This window comes from Phoca vitulina, unplaced genomic scaffold, assembly GCF_004348235.1.
Source record: "Phoca vitulina isolate PV1807 unplaced genomic scaffold, GSC_HSeal_1.0 scaffold63, whole genome shotgun sequence".
Lineage (NCBI taxonomy): Eukaryota > Metazoa > Chordata > Mammalia > Carnivora > Phocidae > Phoca > Phoca vitulina.
Window position 1 is genome coordinate 245357 of NW_022589766.1, and position 11225 is coordinate 256581.

Below are 11225 nucleotides of genomic sequence, written 5' to 3' on the forward strand. Positions count from 1 at the left end.
GACAAAACCCACCCCTGCTCCCCGCTCTGACTTTGTAGCCATTTCCAGAACCAGTCCGTAACAGGGTCTTGGTTGAGACATTTTCTGTTCTGTTCCGTTTTGGTGGACTTTGGGGTGGCAGGGTCCCCTAATCTTGATCAGTACCTGTGGCTATGGGTCACCTGTCTGGGATTCAGCCCACCAGGAGGGAGCAGAGGGAAAGAGGAAGGAGGCCTGGTGAGTGACTGGGTGTCCTGACGGACCTAGTCCCAGTCCCAGCAGGAGTCCAAGCGTCCCAATCTTCAAGAAACCCCAGTGAGGTGCCCTTCCCCATATTCTTGGGAAATTGGGGAGAGGAGGCTTTTCCCTGCATGCACCAGCTCCTGGGTTTCCTCCAGGGATGGGGAGGCCAGTGAGGAGAAGCCCAGCGGTGGATGGACACAGCCCAGAGCCTCCTCCACAAATCCTTCCCTTCTCCCCACAGGAGACATCTGACAAGGCACACTCCTCTCCCAGCTGTAGGGAATCCCGCACAGCATCGATATTTCAGCTGCCCCAGCCGCGGACCTCGAGTGTGATAGATGGGATGGACCGACATCCGAGACCAGCCTGTCCCCAAGGCACCTCCAGTCTGCTGGGTGACACAGATGCGTAGACAGGATACTGCTGGTGATCCCTGAAGGTAGGCTGTCAGGAGCGTTAAAGTGGGTGCGGTGTAAGGGCTGGAGGAGTGCAGGGCAGGGGTGGGGGCAAGGAGCCTCGAGCAATGACAAGGGGACAGGGGACTACCAGATACACAATTGCCTGTTGCACGGGCCAGTGCTTACTTGTCACAAGTCGGTGCTTCTGTGTGCAGATGGAATAAACTACCTGTGAAGTGTTTCAGTCTTCTGGTGGTGAGAAGGATGGTTCCAGAAGGGTTCCTTCCGTGCTCTCAGTGGAGACGCACACTACCACGTTTGCTTTGTTCCTGGCACTCATTTCCACATTTCTCCTCACTCGTGTATGGTCGTCTTTGGCCAGGAACTCCTTGGGCAGCTGAACTCCCTGCTGTGATCAGCTGCTTGGCATCCACACTGTATTAGTGTTGTTACTGGGCTGGCCGTACCTGAGCCACTGAACTGTGGAAGGTCTGGGAAAAGTATCCTCCTGCAAACCCCATTTCTCTGAGCATTTTATTAAAACGATTTTATGACTGACTTTCCGTAGGAGGAGCTGCTGTTCGTATTTCGGGAAACCCATATTCACTTTAAAGAGAATGGTGAAAAATTTAGGTAGGAAGAACCAAACAGAGATGATGAATGAAGTGTCTCTGTACCATTGTCCATGCCAACAGAGAACGTAATTTTTGTGATTGGGGAATCAAAAATGAATCTGATAACTCGGATGTAGGGAAAGCTTGTGGGATGTTTGGATGCTTCTGAGCTGTCACCATCTCTAAAGGAGAAAGTGCAAGACTTGGAAACATGCGGGTCAGCTTCTCTGTTTCCCTCATTTCCTCTGGAGAGTCACCTGTGCTGGGCTCCATCCTCTGACAGGGCCCGGACAACAAGCACCACAGAGCAAATGTTGAATCATTGAGTTGACCTGAGTGCGCTCACAGCAGTACTGTGAGGATTAATACATAGACTTTTCTAAAATTACAAATCCACTTAGACCTGTTGTCAAAAGCTATTTGAAAACATAGCATTATTTGTGACCACAGGTATGACCCCTCATCCCTTTCCTTTGAGTAAAACATTCCTCAGTTCCCGCCCCTCAACAATTTCTAAGTTTCAAAGGATATTAACTAGTTTCCATAGAGACATCAATAGAATTAAGATTCAGGAAATCTTATGATATAAGCTACTCATTGAACAGAAAACGTACTGGTCCAGAGAGGTCAGCTGATGTAAAGGAAACCAGTGTGAGTATTAGACTCAGGAAGACCAGAGATTGAGTTCTGGCTTTCTTGGGAAGTTTGTAACCTTGAGCGAGTGACTCTACCCTCCTAAGCCTCTGTGTAGTCATCCCTAAAACAGGATTAAAAATATCTACCTTCCTCCTAGCTATTTTTGTGAGAATTAAATGAAACAATTATGTAAATAATTACACTGATAGCATGATACCTGGCCAAAAAAGAAAGAAAGAAAGAGAAATAACTTACTTGTTATGTGTGTATCAGAGCGGAAGTATCTTTGTAACATACCCATTGAACTAGTTAACCCTGCTGTATACAGAAGCAAAGATTAATGGAACAAAAATAGGAAATCAGGGCTGAGGAAAAGCAGAAGCAGAACAGGGCATCCAGGAGGGCTATGCATAGCTGTCCGTTTGTCTCTCTCTCTTTTTTTATTATGTTCAGTTAGCCAACATGTAGTACATCATTAGTTTTGGATGTAGTGTTCAGCGATTCATTAGTTGCGTATAACACCCAGTTCTAATCACATCACGTGCCCTCCTTAATACCCATCACCCAGTTACCCCATCCCCCCACCCCCTCCCTTCTGTAACCCTCAGTTTGGTTCCCGGAGTCCAGAGTATCCATTTGTCCCTTGATGATTCCTTGCATTTCTGAGTGTTTGAAATCACTGCCCTTTCTGAGGCAAATGGGGGCCTTCCTACAGCAGGTGGACTAGTGACTCTAGCAGAGATGCATTCTGGTGTCGTGAAGAATAATCCCAGCCAGTGGCTGCGATTCACCAGCTCCTGGATGCAAAGTCCCATTGGGTGAACCACGAGTCTGTTGTAAACACAGAGCTCTGGGTCCCCATTAGAAAGCCACCTGACCAGTAGAATTTCAAGGAATTAGATAATGTTGAATATTCCAGTTGCAGTCTCTAGAAGCGAAACTCTGCATTGTGTTTATCTGCAGGTGACCAGAAGGGTCCTGGCCAAGTTCAGGGAACTATGGAAATTATTAAAGGCCCCTCAGAAGCCTGATATTTTGAATTCAGTGCAGTTCACATACTGATATAGATGTTCCATACATAATTTGCTGCATACTAATGGATGAATCTGTGCCATTCATTTATACCCCATTGCTTCCAGGATATTTATGTACAGTGACCATGATGCCAAATAAATCTTCTCAGTGACATAAAACAAGGAAATACAATCTGATACAAATTATTCCCAGCTATGCTGTTCAAAAAACTCATCAGGCAAATAGGGACCAGTACTGACAATGACTAATTAGCCTATCTCTTTTCTGCCTCTGACTGCATTGTAATTGCAAATGATGCCCAGAAGCTGGAAAGGAAACCTCAAGAATTGTAGATGGAACCATGCAGGCCCAGTGTGGTCGGTACATGTTTGCCTGCACACACATTGCACACACACATACACCCACGCACACACACATACACAAATGAGAAATGTCAGGAAATGTCAAAAAATGGGGCATGCATTTAGGTGGATGGTATAGGTGGAAGGTAGTGGGTAGGGCCATTGTCGACCAAGTGAAGGCATTATTGTTGGATGATTAAACTCCTGTGAGGAAGCAAAAGAGAAATTTTCTTACTCCCTCATTCTGCTATCCAAGAGATAAGGTCCGAATGTGGAACAGCAGTTCTTACAAGGGGAGGGACCTCAGAAGTCAGCGCTGTTCTACGTGCAGTGAGGTTCTATGTGTGTTAAGTACCACTTCTTGGATTATGCACATCTCATCCATTTACCTTCCAGGGCAAGCTGCGGCCCCACCTACTTTAAGGAACCTTTCTCTGGGTCCAGCCCAGCTGGACCTCAAGGCTTCTGACCCTGGTCTCTTCTCAGTTTCGTTTTAGAACAACCGGCTCTGAAGAACGTTCATACAAATCTTCTACTATTGCCCTGAATTTATATTTTCTCTGGTAATATGATTTAATTTTTCATGTGTTTACATATTACCTTGCCAACCAGAGAGATAAGTGAGGAGGGCAGGAATTGTGCCTGGTTTTCACCTTTGTATCCCTTGTCCCTCTTGCTCACCAATACCTCCTATTAGGCTGGGCAGATAGTAAGTAGCAAGAGTATACGTCCTGTGATTATAATGTGAGATGGTACTTGTGACGCAGGTATTTTTTATACACGTACTTCATTTTTTACTCCTGGGTGCTCTCTGCATGTGTCTATATCTTTTTAAAAAATTTTTATTATATTTAAATTCAGTTAATTAACATACAGTGTATCATTAGTTTCAGAGGTAGAGTTCAGTTATTCATCTGTTGCATGTAACACCCAGTGCTCATTACGTCATGTGCCCTCCTTAATACTCATCACCCAGTTACCCCATACTCCCACCCCTCTCCCCTCCAGCAACCCTCAGCCTTAATTTAGAATGTGTGGTGCGTTTGAATCTGTATGAGAGAGAGTTGCTGCTATGAAGCAGGGTCATGGGACAGTCTCCAAAACTCTGAGTGTCCGTCCCTCACCTGTGTAATAAGTGGACAGGACTAGGTGACCTCTAATGCCCACCACAGCTCTGACTAATTTGATTCTATGAAGACTTTGCAACTTAAAAAAACAATTTATAAGTCACACTGGGCTCCAGCCTCATGATGGTTAGGGGCTGGGGCTGAGGATTCAGAATCATTGAGAAGGAAGGGTTTTCTGGGAGGCTGCCTACCTCCATAAAGACTTGCATTCTTGCATCTAGGAAATAGAACACTCCACTCATTTTAAACGGATTTCCAGATAAGGAGAGGGCATGCCTTCCTGGGGGTACTGGGGAACTCTCAGGGAGTTCTTCCTCGTGTCTAACTTTAGTCTTTGTCTTTGCCTTAACTTCAGATAAGCTTTCTTAGATATACCTTAGCTATTCTTTGAAAGGCTTTTTGCTGACTTTTGTCAGCTGCTCTTTACTGACTTTTTTTTCCCCTTAAGTTTTCTTTATGTTCTCATAGGACTAAGGACTGGAATATACTACCCTCAAAAGGCTGAGACCAGGGCTGATGGTAAACAGATGGCTGGCTTGCTAACAAGCCTCGCCATTCCCATGCAACAATTGATTCTCAAGTATTTAGGGAGGTCATAAGCACTCTGTGCTTGAGAGCTTACAGATGAAGAGAAGGGCATGAGTACACATCACAGCTGATAGCCAGTGTACATAAAGTGCCCCGTGTGGGGTCTGTGCAGACTGCACCGGTCCAACGTGGGTCTCAGAGGTCCTGACTTGAGCCGCGTCTTGGACGTTGGGGTGGATTTGGGTAACTGTACCGGGTGGCATCACTGAAATAGAAGGTGGCAGGAAGCTGAGACTATGACGTGCTCGAGAGTCCATAACCCAGCCAGCCAGGTGAGTCCATGGAGAAGGCTGGGGAGAAAGTGGGCCGGGGAATTGGGAGGGAGTAGCTTGTTGTGACCCAGGCAAGGACTGAGCTTTCTGTCATTGATTTAAGTGAGAGTTACCGTATAAACTGCACAGTATATATCTGGCATTAAACATAGTGCATATGCCACTGACACCCTAGGTTGTGTAGGAGGCCATGAGAATAGGGCTGAATTCTCCCGTGTGCAGAGCTGTAAAGGGGGATGGAAGAGCAGGGATTCATAGAGGGTTAGATGCAGAGATCTTAAGAGACTGACTCTAGATACATAGAGAGACTGAGGCCTAGACAGCCTGTGGTTGTGGTTGTAGGGTCCAAGACAAGGGCAGAGGCAGGGCAAGAACTTGGGTCTCCTCGATGATAATCTAGATTATTCGTTCTTCTCTAATTGCACTAAATCTATGTTGACTACATAAAATTGATTGGAGACTGTTTTATGAAGATGACTCCATGATATCGATGTGTTTCCTTGTAAGCTACTGCTCATTAAAAGTGAAAAACTTAATTTTTTGTGGATTCATATTCAGAGTAAATATTGCTATGTAACTAATTATATAGAATCAGAGACTCAGGGTCTCAAAGGGCCATTAAGGCCACTGAATCCTATTTGTCTCCCAATATAGGTGTCTCATCAGTCTGAGAATTACTGGTCACGCATTAGCACACCGCCTAACTGGTGCAATTTTGTGAAATTAGATAATGCTCCAGTCAGCATAGCAATTGAGAGTCCCTAAAAAGGGAGCTTTCTAGCCCACTTATCTACAGATGGACAGATGGTCCTGTGCATGGATGGCAATGCTTTGTGGCCATATCTAAGGTCTCTCTTTTCTTTCTTCTAAAGATTTCATTTATTTATTTTAGAAAGAGTGAGCAAGGGAGAGAGAGAGAGAGAGAGAGAGAGTGGGGGGAGGAGCAAAGGGAGAGGGAGAAGCAGACTCACCACCCTGAGATCATGACCTGAGCTGAAATCAAGAGTCAGACGTTTAACCGACTGAGCCACCCGGGGGGGCCCCATCATGTCTCTTCTGTTTCTGCCCCCTGTCCAGGTCCCAGACCAGCCACTTCAGGGAAAGCTGAGAAAGGTGCCAATCTGGGAATGGAAGTTTCTCTGACAGGTCTTACCGATATTCTGAAGTCAAAACCAAGTAATAACCAGATTGCCTGATGGTTTCACCTTATCTCCTTCCTCTCTATTAGCACAGGAGGTGGGGTTAGGCCAGCCCCACAACCCAGGTTACTTTGATTTCTTGGTCTCTGAAACAGAAAGTGGGTAGAAACATGTATCTGGGGTCCCTTGTCTTTTTTTTTTTTAATGGTGGCACTCAGCCTTAATAACATTACTTTGAAAAATATTGGCCACCTTCAGTGTTCTGAGATCTGCCCTCGAAAGGGACTTCTTTAACAGCTTTATTAATACACACTCATTTAAAGTGTACAGCTCAATCATTTTTAGTATATTCACAGAATTGTACAACCTTTACCACAATACATTTTTAGGCATTTTTATCACCTCAAAAAGAAATTCTGCACCAGTTAACCAACACCCCCTAAATTCTGCACTCCCCCAGCCCTGGGCAATCACAGATCTATTTCCTATCTCTATAGCTTTGCCCGTTCTGGACATTTCATATAAATGGGATCATACAATGTGTGGTCTTTTGTGACTGGTGTCTTCTCACTTGACATAAGGTTTCCAAGGGTCATCCATGTTGTAGCATTTCATTCCTTTTTATTGCCGAATAATATTCTATTGTGTGGATATACCGTGGTTAATTTATCTATTCATCAGTTGATGGACATGTGCTGTTTCCACTTAGTGGCCATTATGAATAATGCTGCTATGAACATTTGTGTATCAGTTTTGCATGACATATTTTTTTTTATCTCCCTCGGGTAAGAGTGGAATTGCTGGGTCATATGGTAACTCTATGTTTAATCATTTGGGGAACATCCAGACTTCAGACTTTTCCAAAGTGGCTGCACCATTTTACATTCCCATCACTGGTGTATGGATGTTCCAACTTCTCTGCATCTTTGCCAACACTTATTTTTATCTGTCTCTTTGATTACAGTCATCCTATTGGGTGTGAAGAGGTATCTCATTGGGGTTTCAACTGGTATTTCCATGACAGCTAATGATGTTGGGCCTTTTTTCATGTTCTTATGGGCAATTTGAGAAATGTCCTTTAGAGGAATGTCTATTCAAATCCTTTGGGTTTTGAACTTTTTTTTAAGTATTTTTTTAAATAATTCTTTTTTTATTTATTATGTTCAATTAGCCAATATATAGAACATCATTAGTTTTTGATGTAGTGTTCAACAATGCATTAGTTGTGCATAACACCCAGTGCTCATCACATCGTGTGCCCTCCTTAATACCCATCACCTGGTTACTCCATCCCCCCACCCCCCTCCCCTCTGTAGCCCTCAGTTTGTTTCCCAGAGTCCAGAGTCTCTCATGGTTTTGAACTTTTTAATTAAGTTGTTTTGACTTTTTGTTATTAGGTTGCATGGGTTCTTTTTTTTTTTTAATTTTTTATTGTTATGTTAATCACCATACATTACATCATTAGTTTTAGATGTAGTGTTCCATGATTCATTGTTTGTGCATAACACCCAGTGCTCCATGCAGAACATGCCCTCTTTAATACCCATCACCAGGCTAACCCATCCTCCCACCCCCCTCCCCTCTAGAACCCTCAGTTTGTTTTTCAGAGTCCATTGTCTCTCATGGTTCGTCTCCCCCTCCGATTTCCCCCCTTCATTCTTCCCCTCCTGCTATCTTCTTCTTTTTTTTTTTTCTTAACATACATTGCATTATTTGTTTTAGAGGTACAGATCTGTGATTCAACAGTCTTGCACAATTCACAGCGCTTACCAGAGCACATACCCTCCCCAGTGTCTATCACCCAGCCACCCCATCCCTCCCACCCCACCCCCCACTCCAGCAACCCTCAGTTTGTTTCCTAAGATTAAGAATTCCTCATATCAGTGAGGTCGTATGATACATGTCTTTCTCTGTTTGACTTATTTCGCTCAGCATAATACCCTCCAGTTCCATCCACGTCGTTGCAAATGGCAAGATCTCATTCCTTTTGATGGCTGCATAATATTCCATTGTATATATATATACCACATCTTTATCCATTCATCTGTCGATGGACATCTTGGCTCTTTCCACAGTTTGGCTATTGTGGACATTGCTGCTATAAACATTGGGGTGCACATACCCCTTCGGATCCCTACGTTTGTATCTTTGGGGTAAATACCCAGTAGTGCAATTGCTGGATCGTATGGTAGCTCTATTTGCAACTTTTTGAGGAACCTCCACACTGTTTTCCAGAGTGGCAGGTTGCATGGGTTCTTTATATATTCTGGATATGAATCTCTTATCAGATACAGGATTTGCAAATATTTTCTCTCATTCTGTGGATTCTTTTCACTTTTTTGATAGTGTTTTTTGAAGTACAAAAGTTTTAAATTCTTCTGAAGTCTTATTTTTTCTTTTGTTGCTTGTCTTTTGGCATCATACCTAAAAAAATGTTTAAAACTAGGTCAAAGAAATTAACTTTTATATTTTCTCTTAAAAGGTTTATAGCTTTAGATTTTGTATTTGTGTCCATGATCCATTTAGAGCTATTATTGTGTATGGAAGATTCCTTTTGAGCCTTATTTTTAGAAATGTCTAAGTTTTATAAGTCTGTACATGGCCCTGAGTAACCTCTCCTCCCTCCCGCTAATAGGGCATGACCTGTTCCCCACGAGGATGACATCAGTCCTATTGCTCAAGGAGAAGGATCAGTCCCTTATCAGGGTGCTGCTCCTCCCTGGTGCTTTCCAAGCAGTGACTAGTCGCCTGGGACTGAGAGTCACAATCCCTGAGGGGAGAGGCCCTGAGCCCTTATCTTTTCAGAAAGAAAAAAGATGTTTTTGGTCTCTCAAGCTGAATTCCAAAGCTCCAGGTATAGTCCAAAATGCCATAATGCTGTGAGAGCCGTTCTTCCTTTTTCTCCAGAAAGGATTCAGAGGTTAGAGAATTAGAGAAATGAAGTTTTTGTTGTTGTTGTTTGCACCCAAAACAGTTCAACATGTTTAACAAGGAAACATACAAAACTAGTAAAAAATAAATAAATGAACTGACATCAAAAACCTTAGAATGGTACTTTGGGGTGAGGAGGAGAAGAACAGGAGTTGAGAGTGGGGGTAGGGAGTTAGAATGGGGAATATACAAACTAAGCCAACAGGCCAATGATAACAGTATGCCAGACACTGAGAAGGGAGAATGTCCATCTTTCTGCCCCCTAGTGGCAACAGAACAATAGTCGTATCATTATAAATAGTTTAAAAACCCTAATATATATATTTTAAAGATTTCATTTATTTGCGAGAGAGCGAGCGAGTGAGAGAGAGCACAAGCAGGGAAGAGGTGCAGAGAGAGAAGCAGGCCCCCTGCTGAGCAGGGAGCCTGACATGGGGCTTGATCCCGGGACTCCAGGATCATGACCTAAGCCAAAGGCAGACGCTTAACCGACTGAGCCACCCAGGTGCCCCTAAAACCCTAATATTTATCAAGCACCAAAAATGTACCAATCCTTGTGATAGTTAACTCATAAGTGGTCTCATTTAATATTCAAAAGAAAAAAATCTGCAAAGTGGATACTTGAACCACCAATCTTACAAATAAGGAAGCCAGAGCTAAATTCTATATAACTCACCAGATTCTACTGTCTGCATTATGTTTAAGCACAAATACCTACAAGGGCCGGTTATGAATGTGTCAGAGGATCAAGTAAGCAGCATGAGGTTGTATCTCAGTGACTAGTGACTCCGTTCATACACACGTTGCCTTCTATCTGAGGAAGTAAGCTAGTGTCTTACTAAGAAGAACTGCAACTCCACATTGCTTTGAGGTTTGTTAAGGGCTTTGGTATTCATTATTTCTTTTAATTCTTCTAATAACCCTGTGTGTTTTCTGTTATATATCACAGGTGAGGCATTTGAGGATCCCTGGAGTTAAATGACTTTCCAGATTGCCTAGCTTGTAACTAGCTGAGCTAAAACTCGAACTCAGGTGTTCCGACTTCATATCCCAAGTAGTTTGTACTCCGTCATCTTTTTATTATTATTTTTTTATTTTTATTAAAGATTTTTATTTATTTATTTGACAGAGAGATAGAGAGCACAAGTAGGCAGAGAAGCAGGCAGAGGGAGAGGGAGAAGCAGACTCCCCACTGAGCAGGGAGCCCGACATGGGGCTCGATCCCAGGGCCCTGGGATCATGACCTGAGCCGAAGGCAGCCGCTTAACTGACTGAGCCACCCAGGTGCCCTGTACTCTGTCATCTTGAGTCCAATGAGAAGATCAGGAAATCCTGAACTCTTTATGGCATTTGTTAAGGAGTTAAGGTATGGGGTTTTTAGATTCTGCTGGCTCCCAATGAGGACACTCAGGGAAGCAACATGAAAATATCCTAGCACTGGGGCGCCTGGGTGGCTCAGTTGGTTAAGCATCTGCCTTTGGCTCGGGTCATGATCCCAGGGTCCTGGGATCGAGCCCCACATTGGGCTCCTGGCTCAGCAGGGCGCTTGCTTCTCCCTCTCCCTCTGCCTCTCTCCCTGCTCATGCTCTCTCTCTCTCTCTCTCTCTGTATCTCTGTGTCTCAAATGAATAAATAAAATCTTAAAAAAAAAAAAAAGAAAAGAAAATATCCTAGCACTCCCGACTAAAGAAGGAGATGGGGCTGAGTGGCATTTCCTAAGGTAGGCCTTTGATAACATTCAGATTTCTGATGCAGTGTGCTTGGGGGGACGCACAGGTATGCTGGAACACTGGTGGTCACTGCTGTTCGGATGAGGTCTTCATGTAAATGCTGTTGATTGCAGTTTCCCCTTCCACATGCCTTCATGCATTTTCCCCAAGTAGATTCATAAGAAGCTGGCTCAGATACCTCAGTTCTTTTTC